At 35.6% G+C, this 14,396-nt stretch overlaps 2 pseudogenes; both read right to left on the bottom strand.

Annotated features, from left to right (window-relative positions):
* LOC114027918 overlaps positions 1–7,828 on the bottom strand; it is a 124,294-nt pseudogene extending 116,466 nt beyond the window's left edge.
* Positions 7,829–7,844: 16 nt separating this feature from the next.
* On the bottom strand, positions 7,845–13,279 carry LOC114027917 (annotated as a pseudogene).
* Positions 13,280–14,396: the final 1,117 nt, after the last annotated feature.

Genomic DNA, 14,396 nt, shown 5'->3' with positions numbered 1-14,396 from the left:
CAGTATAATTCTGCAATAATTAATGTAGTTTTAGGTCTCTGCTTCTTAAAGGGATGTTGATCAATTAGAGTATCTAAGGGAGGGTTAGGCGTTAGATATATGGAAATAATTTCATATAGGAAGGTAGAATAAAATGAAAATGTTTAGCCTTGAGAAAAATCGATTAAGGTAGATAGTTAGGGGTACATATGTGGGAAGGAACATGAATACATGTATAAAAATATATATGTATATATACACACATAGATATAGATATACACATGTATGTATATCTATATCTTTATCTATCTATCTATATGTATATGATAGATTTTTTGAGATGGTATCATGTGTAAAACGGAACCAGCTTTTTTTTTCTTTTTTTTTTTTTTTGCTTTGTATCAGAAGGAGAAACTGTGATGACAGCAATGGGTTTAATGAGGGAGATGACAGTCCATTTAGAGGAAGAACACTCTTAAAGTTTAGGCTGATCATCAATGGAAGAATCTGATTCATGATGGAGATAACTCCCTATCCCCATTAGAAATAAATCTTAATAACAGTGTTACGGAGCTGGATCCTTATATGAGTAGGTGGTTAGACTAAATGATTTCTAATGACTCATAACTTTTAATTGTCTCCTTAGAAGAATCATATTGGGGAGGAGAAGAATGGGGGGTAGTATTTTTTTTTTCACAACAGTAGCTTTGAAAATACCTATTTCAATATTTTGATAGATGACATGGAAAATTGTGAAGGAACCAATTGTCACAGCCTTTGTTTTTTTCTAAACCTGCAACTATATATGTATGTATTTAAATTAACAGCTTCAGAATTGTTCCAAATATAACTTTTGAAAAAATACCAAAAAGTACAGCGTAAAGCACGTTCTCATTAATTACAAATTTTCTTTTCATGATGCATTGCATTAATGTTGTGCACTGATCTTGATGCAAAAACAATTTTATGTTGCATCCTAGAACACAGAAATTGTTTACACTGAAAGAGGATGACTAACCCAAGCTGGCTACTTACACTCTTACAGCAGGACTTTTCCCCCTGTTAACATAATGATTTCCAATGTTTGTTAAAAATCAATAATAAAAATTTTCAATTTAGTAGTAGCTAATGCAATTTTGTATTTTTAAAAAGAAAATTTTAGCTTGAATAATATTATGAGAGCATTAAGACAAAAAACTTGAGAAATGAAACCAGTCCTGCTTATTGCTTGATATACTTCATGTAGACATCTAATAAGGGATTTCAAAATAAAATATCACCTACATTTATTTTTGTGGAATCATTTCTAAGACTAATGCAATTTAAAAAAAATACTCCCTTTTCAAACTCTTCTACAAAAGATGTTGAAAACAAGATTGTATTTCATATTTTAGTTATTCTTTTTTTAAATAATTGATCAACCTGGACTACTCTCACTTTAAAATCTATTTTTCATGGATTGACTATTAGCTTTATATCTATGAAAATGATTTGAAAGGGGTCCCTGGTCTGCATTAGAAACATAAATGCCCTAAAAACTATTTTAATTTTCTTGTGGATTCCCTGGATGACCCCCTGTAATTCTTCATCAGTATAAACCAGGAAGTTATTCTCATTCATTATGACTTCATTGGTATATGCACGCAAATGGCATTGATAACTTTCTTTCACTAGCTTCTTAAGAGACCAAAGAAAAAAATCCATAAGGGGAAGGAGATGGGGGAGAAGATAAACTGAGGAGATAGAATGGGGAAAAGAACTTTTTATGGGAAAATAAAGTCAATACTCTTAATATGATCAAAAAACCCTAACATCCATTTTTTTAAATGACAAAGCACATCAAAAAAGTCAGGTTTAGAAATGACAAGACCTGCAGATGAAATGTCCCTGTGTATTTTGGCAAACCACTCATGGTACGCACCAATTTGATGCAACAGACTCCCCAAACCCCAAATAAAATTACCATTTCTCTCTATAAAAGTCTGGATATCGCTTCATTAACATGAATTTGGTTGCAAGTGAAAAACAAAGTTACAGCCCACCCCCTATTTACTCTTCTTTTTTTTCTATTTGTTAAGTTCAATTTTACAAAGCTCTTTTTTTTGTTTATTTCTTTTTTAAAGATGTCACCTCAATACTTTTTCCAGCTTTTTTAAAGAATGTAAAATTTGACATCCTGGATGGTGGGGTTTAGTACATTAAAGCTGTTAACTTTACTGCTGAGATTTGTAACAAGCTAGATTCAATTTATGTCAATTGCTTTAAAATACGATTTGAACACTCAGGCATGGGTACAGATCTTAGGCCTATGTCGCTCTAGACAACACCTATGACCTAGATTTGAAGCTTCAAGTCCCATTAAACCACTCTTCACTAGCCATCCCTTGCATTATTTACCTTTTCATTTCTTTCATTTGATAAAAATATGTAAAAGTGAGATTTTTACAATAGATATTCTCCCCCACAGTCACTATATGTGATTATGCATATGCAAACATTCATTTACAACCTTTAAACACACTGATACTAATGCCTGGAGTCAAATCTCTTGATAAAATATAGTCGCAACAGGTTTATTATTCTAGAAAAATAAAAGGGCATACTTGGAAACTACTTTCTGTATGGACCCATTACCTATTAAAAACCTCAACTGAGGAGAACATAAGTTTTAGATATACACATGCAAAAACTGAAATTCTGAATTTCTTGATGGACTTTGAATCCCTGATGGTGAAATACTTTTCCATGTAAAATGCCAATCAGAAAAGAAATAGACTGATATAGACTTTAACAAACTCTATAAAAAAGAGATTAACAATGGACATGTCTAAGCAATCTGAATGGGTAGAGGAAAGAAAAGGTACCAAATAATAATAATAAATGTCTACATGTCTGTTGCATATATGTTGCATAAGTAACCAAGGAAGAATGCTACCCCTTTGTGATCCCATGAAGGTCATGTAGAATTTTCTGTTAGACCAAAAAGGACAACTTTAAAGAACAAATCAGAAAGCAAACAGGCAGAAAGCAATAACTCCAGGACCCGGCTACTTGCTTTGGCTTAGAACTGGATAAACAGGTAGTCACCAGTGGCCAGATAGGCATGGGCTTCAGTGTATCCTAGAGAAATACAGAGACACCCCACTGGCCTCAGCATACCCCAGACATCACACTGGGAACCCAGCTTAGCACCAAATAAGCTGCCAGACCCCTACAGCCTCTAGCAGCACCAGCCACACCCCCACCCCACCCTTTCAGTGCAGTACCAGATGAGCCTCAGGCCAACATCAGTACAGCATCAGGTAAACAGCCAGGGCCTTCAGCTCATAGCCCAAGTACCCCAGAGACAGTACTCCTTTCACCACGGGAGCAGAGAACAAACTTAAAAGAAAGGAAAAAGGCCAAAAAAGGTAGGAAAACAAAACAAAACAAAACAAAACAGACCATAGAAAGTTATTATGGTGGTAGGGAAGACCAAGACATGAACACAGAAGATGACAACAATGTCAAAACACCTATGGGCAAAACCCTAAAGAAAAAGAGAAAGTGCTCTCAAGCCCAGAAAGAACTCATAGAAGAGCTCAAAAAGGAGCTTAAAAATTATATCAGAGAGGTAGAAGAAAAATTGATTTAAAAAAATGAGAATGATGCAAGAGAATTATGAAAAAAAGTCAATGGCTTGGAAAAAGGAAACAACTGCTTAAAAAAAGTAGAAGTGACCAAATGGAAAAGGAGATACAAAAATCCACTGAAAGAAACAACTCCTTAAAAATAGTATAATTGGCCAAATGGAAAAGAAAGTGCAAAAGCTAATTGAGGAAAACAACTCTTTAAAAGTTAGAATTGGGCAAGTGGAAACTAACAACTCTATGAGACATCAAGAATCCAACAAATTCAAAAGAATGAAAGAAATAGAAGAAAATGTAAAATACCTCATGGGAAAAACAACCGATCTGGAAAATAGATCCAGGAGAGACATTATTAGAATTATTGAACTATCTGAAAACCATAATCAAAAGGAAGACTTGGACAGCATCTTTCAGGAAATTATCAAGGAAAACTGACCTGATAACCAGAAGGCAAAATAGGCATAAAAAGAATCCACTGATCACCTCAGAAAAAAAATCCCAAAATACAATCTGCAAGGAATGTTATTGTAAAATTTCAGAACTATCAGGTCAAGGAAAAAATAGTGCAAGTTGTCAGAAAGAAATGGTTCAAATATCTGGGACACATAATCAGGGTTACACAGGATTTAGCAGTTGCAACAATAAAAGATCAGAGGTAGTGGAACATGATATTCTGGAAGGCAAAGGAGATTGAATAACCGTGAAGGATCACTTACCCAGTGAAATTAAACATAATGCATTGAGGGGAAAAATGGTCATTCAATGAAATAGAAAGATTTCAAACTTTCATAAGGAGAAGACCAGAATTAAGCCAAAAATGTGAACTTCAATATCAAGAAAAAGGAGAAACCTGAAAAGGGCAAAAGAGAAAAAATAAGGGATTCAGTAGAGCTGAAGTGATGGTATACCTACTTGGGAAGATGATACTTTTAATTCTTAAAAATTGTTGCACTAATAGTACAGCTAAAAGGAATAAACATAGAGGGTACAGGTATAAAGTGAATTGGAGGGAATAACATAAAAAAATTAAGAGATGAGAAGAAAGAGGGAGTACACTGCATGCAGAAGGAGGGGCAGGTAGAATGGTGTAAATTATTTCACATGAAGAGGCACAAAAAACCTATTAGAGTGGAGGGAAAAAATGGTAAGGTGGACGATGGGCATCACTTGAAGCTTGCTCTCGTCAATATTGGCTCAAAGAAGAAATAATACCACAATTTGCTCAGACATTCCACAACTGATAGACATTCCCTCAATTTCCAATTTGGTGCCACCACAAAAAGAGCTGCTATAAATATTTTTGTACATGTGGGTCCTTTTCCCATTTTTATGATCTCTTAGGGATACAGCCCTAGAAGTGCTATTGCTGGGTCAAAAGGTATGCACATTTTTATAGTCCTTTGGGCATAGTTCCAAATTGCTCTCCAAAATGGTTAGATCATTTCACAACTCCACCAACAATGCATTAGTATTCCAATTTTCCTATATCTTCTCTAATATTTATCATTTTTCTGTTTTATCATGTTGGCCATTCTGATAGGTGTGATGTGGTACCTCAGAGTTGTTTTTCATTTTTCTCATCAATGGTGATTTAGAGCATTTTTTTCATATGACTATAGATGGTTTTAATTTCTTCATCTGAAAACTGCCTGTTCATATTCTTTGAGCATTTATCAATTGGGGAATGACTTGTATTCTTAGAAATTTGACTCAATTCTCTATTTATTTTGGAAATGAGGCCTTTATCAGTGAAACTAACTGTAAAAATTATTTCCCAGCTTTCTGCTTCACTTCTAATCTTGGTTGCAATGGCTTTGCTTGTGCAAAAACTTTTTGATTTAATGTAATCAAAAATATCAATTTTACATTTCATAATGTTCTCTATCTCTTGTTTGGTTATACATTCTTCCATTCTCCCAGAGATTTGATAGGTAAACTATTCTTTGCTCTCCTAATTTGTTTATAGTATCACCCTTTATGTCTAACTTGTATGCCCATTTTAACTTTATCTTGGTATACGGTATAAAATGTTGGTCTATACCTAGTCTCTGCCATACAATTTTTCAGGTTTCCCAGCAGTTTTTGTCAAATAGTGAATTCTTATCCCAGAAGTTGGAGTCTTAGGGTTTATGGATTACTATAGTCATTGACTACTGTGTCTTGTGTACCTAACCTATTCCACTGACCCACCACTCTATTTCTTAGTTAGTACCAGGTGGTTTTGATGATTTCTAGCGCCCAGATTCCTAAAGGAGAAGTTAAGTGAGTTACAGCCATTATGAAATGTAAAATAGATAATTTTGGTTATATTAAAATAAAAAGCTGTTGTATAAACAAAACCAATTCAATCAAGATTAGAAGGAAAGCATAAACCTGGGAGATAATCTTTATAGCAAGTGTTTCTGATAAATGCCTCATTTATCAAATACATAGAGAACTGAGTCAAATTTATAAGAATACAAGCCATTCCCCAATTGATAAATGGTCAAAGAATATAAACAGGCAGTTTTCAAATAAAGTAATCAAAGCTATCCATTGGCATAGGAAGAAGTGCTCTAAATCATTATTGATTAGAGAAATGCAAATTAAAACAACTCCGAGGTACCACCTCACACCTATCAGATTGGCTAATATGACAAAAAAGGAAAATGGTAAATGTTGCAGAAGATGTGGGAAAATTGGGACACTAATGCACTGTTGGTGGAATTGTGAATTGATCCAGTCATTCTGAAGAACAATTTGGAGCTATGCCCAAAGGACAACCAAACTGAGTATACCCTTTGATCCAGCAATGACACTACTAGATCTGTATCCCAAAGAGATCATATCAAAGGGGAAAGGACTTACATGTGCAAAAATATTTATAGTAGCCCTTGTCATGGTGGCAAAATGTTGGAAATTGAGGGGATGCCTATCAATTGAGGAATGACTGAAGAAGTTGTAGTATATGAATGTAAAGGAATACTATTGTGCAATAAGAAATGATGAACAGGGACATTTCAGAAAAAATTGAAAAGACTTGCATGAGTTGATACACAGTGAAATGAGCAGAACCAGGAAAACATTGGACACTGCATCCACAACATTGTGTAATGATCAACTATGAATGACTCAGTACTTCTCAACAAGACAATGATCCAAGATAAGTACAAAGGACTTATGAAGGAAAATGCTACCCACATCCAGATAAACAAATGATGGACTTTGAATGCAGATCAAAACATATTTTTTCACTTTTTTTAAGGGTTTTTTTTCTTTTGATCTGTTCCCTCTTTCATAACTATGACTAATACAGAAATATGTTTTATACGATAGTGCATGTATAACCTATATCAATTGCCTACCATTTCAGAAGAAGTGAGGGGAGATGGAGGGAGGGAGAAAAATTTGGAACTCAAAATCTCATAAAATGTGAATGCTAAGGGGCAGCTTCGTGGCACAAGTGGATAGAGCACCAGCCCTGGAATCAGGAGGACCTCAGTACAAATCTAGCCACAGAAACTTACTAGCTATGTGACCTTGGGGAAGTTACTTAACCCCAATTGCCAAAATAAATAAATAAACAATTTAAAAATTTTAAAAAAGCAATGTTTTGACATGTAGTTGTAAAAAGAAACACTATTTAAAAAAGGAAGGTAGAAAACAGAATAAAATAGGATTTCCCTGGTGTTATCTCAGGGGAATACTTCATACATTAAAAAAAATACTATTCCAAAGTAAAAGGAGTAAGAATTATTTTCTTCTGTCAACTCAACTTTTCAAATAAGTTGTTGCCACTCAAATGTCCCTTTGACAGAGTATCAGTTACAGAGGGACTTTCTTTGTTCTGAATGAGAGCAATTCTTTGTTCCTTCAAGTTTCCAAATTTCTCATTCAAAATCACCCCAGTCTGTTTTCCCACGCTTTATGTCAAATTGTTAGGGAACTGTTTTAGGAATTTTCTCTTCACAGTGATCCCTTTTCATCAAAAATAATGGTATAGGAGTATAAATTAATGAGGGTATCTTAGCTACTGAAGAATTAATTGCTTTAGGATTATGGATTGATTCAGTCAAAATTCCTCCAGTTATAGTAGAAGTTCACCATTGATTAGTTCTTTTTGCCATCCAGGGGTGGGGAACTTGCAAAATCTGGATTCAGTCAAAGAGCTGCACTTGAGGCCCTAGAGAGTCACATGTGGCCTCGAGGCCATATGTTCCCCGAGCCTGGACAGTTATCATGGGTGCACCTAGGCCTTTAGGCCTCTAGGCCTCTTCTGAAAAGAAAGATTGTCTGGCATGTATTTTTTATCTTTTTTTGCTGATTTAATTTAGCCTCACTCTTGGTGAAATTGACTGGAACGTTGTTCCTTCTGCTTAACTGGTTAGGTCTCCTGAGAACTGGGATTGGTTTCCTCTGCATTTCATTTTGCCTCTGATAGTCTGTCTTCCTTTCAAACCTTGGATAATATTGCTGTATATTCTTACTTAGAGGTGGTCCGTTGATAAGGCTGATTTCTTTATGAACCCCATTTGCTTTCTGAGCTTCCAGGTCAGTTCCATAAAAATGTCTTTTTTTCCAGGGCTCATTCTCCCTCTTCAGTCCAACCATTTTTACCAAAACCAGTCCTGCTCTTGTATTCCTTATGTGACTACTCTCATCCTGAATTACCAAGCATCAGTATGTTTAAGTCTTTTATTCAGTTTTAGAAGATTCTGCTTTCTTTCTTCCTTTTTCTTCAACTTGATGATGTCATCCAGAGACAGATCAGTCTTACGAAGGTTTTCATGACTGCTGGTCTTCAACAGTGGTGGAGTTACCACCTGGGCTGCCGTCGTGATGGCTGAACTTGTTCATCACTTAAAGTGTCTTCACTGGAACTTGCCAATACGAAAGGCCTTTGTTTCAACCTGACCAACTCCCACTGACTGACTTGCATTTTTTTTTGATCAGTAGAGGCATGCTATCCCCACAGTGTTCCTCCTCTCCTCTCATCTCTTTGGTTTTGTGTATATGTTGAGATTCTCTACCTTGAATCATAAAGTCTGATGTAATGTCACAAAAAGATCTTGGAAAATGCTAAAGCTCCCTTGGCAAGGAATTGCCTAGAGTAGCTGCTTCAAAGAAAACTTCCTTTATATAAAATGTAGTGGTAAAAAGAGCAGACGGAAGGCACTTGTGCCATCACCAAAGGCAAAATCCCAGAAAAAAACAAAAAACAAAAAACAAAAAACAAAAAAAAATTGGCACTCAGTGTTGTTGTTTTTGTTCTAGTTTTAGTTGTTTTTGTTTTTGTTACAATATAACAGAAGATAGGCTGGCAACTTTACATGCAATTTTTTTTTGGATTTGTCATTTATTGATTATATATTTTTGCCTACTTTTTAAGTCCAAAAACCTCACACCCCTTCTTATTAATTTGAAGATATCTTTGGGCATGGAAACCTGGATTAGCTACAAGTGAGATCATTCAGTCTATCAATTTCCACATTTCTCTTGTCTCTCAGTAAGCCCCCAGTAATGATTTTGGATAGGGAGAGTTATTTAGCTTTTATTCCTTTGGAAAACTTTCTTGCCACAGAAGAAAAAAAATTAATAAAAATTTGTATGAGTAACAATAAAGTACATACTTCTGGCACTGTTATAGAACAGTCATAGTTCTGTACTTTAAGTATACTTCCCAATATCAAAGTAAATCCTAAAGGATCTTGAGAAAATATATAACAATGAGAACATTTCCATAACCAAATCAACAAGAACATTTTGTTACTGGCCCCTCAGCAAGGAGCTCTAGGAGACTGATATTTACTATTGGGAGATCTAGTCTTAGAGGGTAGATCTTTGGAAGAATCTTATTCTTTTTCTGTGTTTAAAAGGATTTTTGTTTTAAAACTTGCTTATACATTATCAGGACTGGAGCATAAGTTATTAATAAGTTCCACAGTTTTAGTTTTCACTTCTTTTAATTGTTAAATATTTGAATAGTTACATACAATGTTATGGTGTACCTAGAGAAAGACAGAGAGAGAGACAGAGAGACAGAGACAGAGACAGGGACAAGGACAGGAAGATAGATGGATGTAGTCAAAGAGACAGACAGCAAGATAGATAGTCAGAAATAATTCCCTTTATTAAAATGAATCCTTTTGTTAAACAGCACCATGTGCATTTATTAAGTGAGATTCAATGAAATGAGATCTTTAGTCAAAGAGTATTTATTGTGTTAAGTTCTGGGGATCCAAAAAAATAGATTTAAAAATTTGTTTTCCCCTTAATTTTAATGGGAGAGACAACATGTAAATAACTGCATAAACAAAATATATAAAGTTTAAATAAAAGATACTCTCAGGAGAAAACTGATGGGGGATAGAAGGGTGAACCTCCTGAAGATGGAATTTCATCTGCTCCTCGAAGGAAGTAAAGGAAGCTAGTAGGTGGAGCTTCAGTGGGTAAAACAGGGCAAAGGCTAGAAGGCCAGGCTGCTGGATCTTTGACTGAATTAACAGTTAACCTGCTACTAATTAGTGGTCTAGTTTCATTTAGCCATTTAGCTTCTATTGTTTTTTTAATTTCCTATATATACATATAGGTGTGTGTGTTTATGTATGTATGATGTATGTATAACATCTGGTGGCACATTCCCCTCTGTAACACCTTAGTCCTAGAGGAGAGTGGGCTCAAATTAAAGCATTGTCTAGCATAGAATTGGTCCCAACAAATTCACTTCCAATCATTTAGAGTCTTCAGCTCAGTTACCTTTTAAGCTGGGTCATTAGTTCAGTCTTCAGGGATTAGCTTCTTGAGTGGCTGCTGAATGCTATAATTTGGAATTTCATTGCTGGAATGGCTTGCTGCAAACCTCAGCATTAGCATTGACTTCTAGAAGGACTTCTGGTGACTTGCCATTCTTACCTTTTAAACCTCACATGGTGATAGCTGTCTCGATTACTCCTTCTGCTAAAACCAAGAAGTATGGCAACAACAAAAACCAAAGCAACATTAGGGCCATGTGTTCATAGGCCACTGTGGGGAAGCATTAGTGAAGAGAGATCAAGACTTATGACCATTTTCCTCACTTAAATTCGTAGCATTCCTTGTATTCTATTTTAGCTATTGCTAATGTTTCTAAGTCCACTTGGATTTTTCATCAGCCTGTGCATGTTTATAAGGAGTAGGATCATTGACTAGTCCTCTGGTTCCATATTGTTTTAAGGAGTCGCTCCAGCATTACCACTTGAAACACAATTTAGCAAATGGCCTTCATGAATAAAGGTGACCCCAAAAACCATCATCTGATGTCCTATATTTTGTAATGCGAGTATTCAAAATTAACTAGGCTGTTCTTCCAATGACAGACACATCCTAACACCAGACCCGGATTTAAAGCCCTTCTAGCTTGGGTTTTTTCTGCATTTATAAAAAGAGAGTCTTAATATCTGGGTTATAGTGGGCAAAAAAAAAAAAGAAATAAAGAAATAATTTAAATAAAGAATTTATAAACATTAAGGCTCTAAATAAATGTGTTACTGTTATTGATTAATGCCAATCATTTTAGGTGCCAAAGAAGTTCATTTATAAACCTACTATTCACACATTCCTATATCCTATGAGTACCATAACAAGGCAACTAGGTGGCACAGTGGATACTATGCCAGGTCTGTAATCAGGAAGACTCCTTTTACTGAGTTCAAATCTGGTGTCAGACACTTACTATCTATGTGACCCTGGGCAAGTCACTTAACTCTGTTTGCCTCAGTTCCTCATCTGTAAAATGAGCTGGAGAAGAAAATGGCAAACCACTCCAGTATTTTTGCTAAGAAAACACAAAGAATTCCTGAAGAATTGGCCACAACTGATAAAACTGAACAACAACACGAATATCATCAAACTAAAAAAAATTGTCATTATTGTTAGTGATAATACTGGTGCTTTGGTTTTTCTTACGATTAATGGACTACAAATAGCACATTTTATGTGGTACTGAAAAACGCTATAGCTATGCATGTCTCCCTATTTTATGCTTCACTTGATGTCCATACATCGATTGTTATGTAGTTATTTCTGTAGCCAGATCTTTCATTAGTCATACAAAAAAGTTTCAAATGACTCATATAACTTTGGATCCTTTAATAAACCCTGGATTCTGTGTAGAGTGATTGGGGTAATTGTAATTATAAAAGTACTAATCAAGATACCATCTAATGTAGTGGTTTTTAACCTGGTGTCCATAAGATCTGTCAATTTTTTTCTTTCCTTTGAAAACTGTATTTAACATAATCTTTTTTTCTAATCCTAAATATTTCATTTTGTGCATTTAAAACATTCTGAGGAGTCCATAGGTTTTACCAGACATCCAGAGGGGTTCATGGAACAAAACAAAACAAAAGGTTCTGAAATCTTTACCTAGTGCATTTTCTGCCAACAAAATAAACAGAAAAAATCTGCCAGATTTCAGTGTATTTAATTAAGACAGAATAACAATGAAAATGATAGATGAAAAACAAGCAGTTGACGTAGTCCAAAAACCACAGAAGTCAGATTTAGAAGATACCCCCAAACCTTTCTAGTCTATCTCTTCCTGAAAATGGTTACCTACTAGAACATTGATGATGAATGGTCAAAGACCATTGGTTCAAGACCTCCAATTAAAGGGAACAATTGTCTAGCCTTAATTGTAAGGAAATATTTCCCTAACACAAGGTTAAAATTGCCTTTTCGCAGGTAAACTCACAGTATTGCACACATTGTTTCTTGTTTGGAACTCTCAAGCTAAGCAGGAAAACACACACACACACACACACACACACACACAAAGCAACCGTATAGGTCTGTCTTCTACATGTCCATCCTTAAATACTTGAGGACATCTATCTCATATCCATTACATTTTCTCTAAGCTAAATATGCCTGTTTTCTTCAACTCATCCACACAAGACAGAAACTTGAAGCCAATAACTATCTTAGTTGTCCTGGTGTAGGCATAATTTAGTTTATCAAGACACAAATGTCTTACTCTACTTACTTTATTGAGGAAAGAAAGAGTCACTGGACAATTTGTACTCAGAGATAAGAAGAAGCTGCATTATGCCCAGTATACCAATTTGGTTCTATCTCCCAGCAACATGCTGTGACTCCACCCATCTCCAAAGTGGTCATTTGCTTCAGCTTTGATAAACTGCTGCTGGAATCTAATGGAAATTTTATCTGATGCAGTAGCTTCCTCTTCCTAGGTGGCACAGAAGTGAGCTTTACCTATCTTTTGTGAGATAATCTTTGTTCAATTAGTCTGAGACTACTAATCAATAAATATTAAGTTCTGACAGAATTAATTTAAGCCAGGGGTGTGGACCCTGCAGCCTTGATAGCACATGTGGCCTTCTAGGTCCTTGGAGGAGGTCTTTTGACTGAGTCCAAGTTTTATGGAACAAATCCTTTTATTAAGGGGATTTGTTCTGTGAAGTTTAGATTCAAAGTGTCACACATGAGGACCTAGAGGGCCACATGTGGCCTTGAGGCCACAGGTTTCCCACCCCTAACTTAAGCCACACGAAAGACCTTCAAGTGCTTCAGTAAGCTCAACTTCATGTCCCAAAACTATCTCAAACTAAACATATTCAGAACAGAAGTCATTGTATGTTCCCATAATACTTACTTCTCTTCCGGACTTTTCTTGTTGTCAAAGGTATCCCCATCTTTACAATCACTTAGGTTTGCCATTTTGGTGCTATCATTAACTCTTCAATCCCCCCCCGACACCTCCAGTCAGTTACTAAATCTTGTCGTTTCTACTTCTGTGACATTCCTTGCTACTATCCCTTTCTCTCTAGTCACATAGTCACCCCCTGGTACAGCCTCTCATCACTTTAGACATGGAAGATACTGGTACAGGACTGCTCAGCATGGCATGCCTACATCAATGAAGACACTGTACTTTATGAACAAATCAGAATTGCAGTAGCACAAAGGAAACATTAGAGGGACAACTCTAGAGACATCTCCATCCCAAAACAAACTATTTGTGCCCAATCTGTGATAAAGCCTTCTGAGCTCTTACTGGACAACCACAGTTGAACACACTGTACCTTGAGCCCAACGTTGTAATGTCATTGGTCCCCTTCAAGTACAAAGGGCAAGCAACAGCCAGGAAAAATGAAGTAGCCTCCTTATTGGTCACCTTGCCTCAAGGCTCTTCCCTTTCCAATCTATTCTTGACACAGTTGCCGAAGTAATTTTTCTAAAGTTCAAGTGTAATCATGCCACTTCCCTACTCATTAAACTCCATTTGCTCTATGTAGATTGTAGGATCAGTTATTATTTCAACTTTACCTCAGTCTTTATAAATGAATATTTTGGAATAAGTTTTATAACAGATTATCTGTTAATATAATATTATATGCATCATGTATAGATTTGGGAAAATAAACATAATTATAATTATATTGAGGGTGGACACTCGTTTTTTTAACTTGTAGTGGTGCATGAGGAAAAAAAAAATTGGAGCCCACTGATCCTGACTACAAAAGGTAGTCAGAATAATAGACAACTCATAGATTTAGTTTATCAACATACAACAGTTGCTAACTACATCCAATGATCTAGGCCTGTAATCGAATGTGCATATGGCATGGGGGAAGGAGAGCCAATGGAGCTATATTGCCTTTCAGAAACTGAGATTATAATTAACATATGGTAAATGTTAAAATCACTTTGCAAACCTTAAAGCACTATATAAATGTTATCTATTATAAGATCAGCGTTTAGTAGGTCAACTTCATTTTAAAGATGAGAAAACTGGAATCCAGGCAGAGG

The sequence above is a fragment of the Vombatus ursinus genome, unplaced genomic scaffold (genome assembly GCF_900497805.2).
Source record: "Vombatus ursinus unplaced genomic scaffold, bare-nosed wombat genome assembly UNPS02014864.1, whole genome shotgun sequence".
Taxonomy (NCBI): domain Eukaryota; kingdom Metazoa; phylum Chordata; class Mammalia; order Diprotodontia; family Vombatidae; genus Vombatus; species Vombatus ursinus.
The sequence above is the reverse complement of the archived record's forward strand: the minus strand, read 5'-3'. Positions and strand labels throughout refer to the sequence as shown.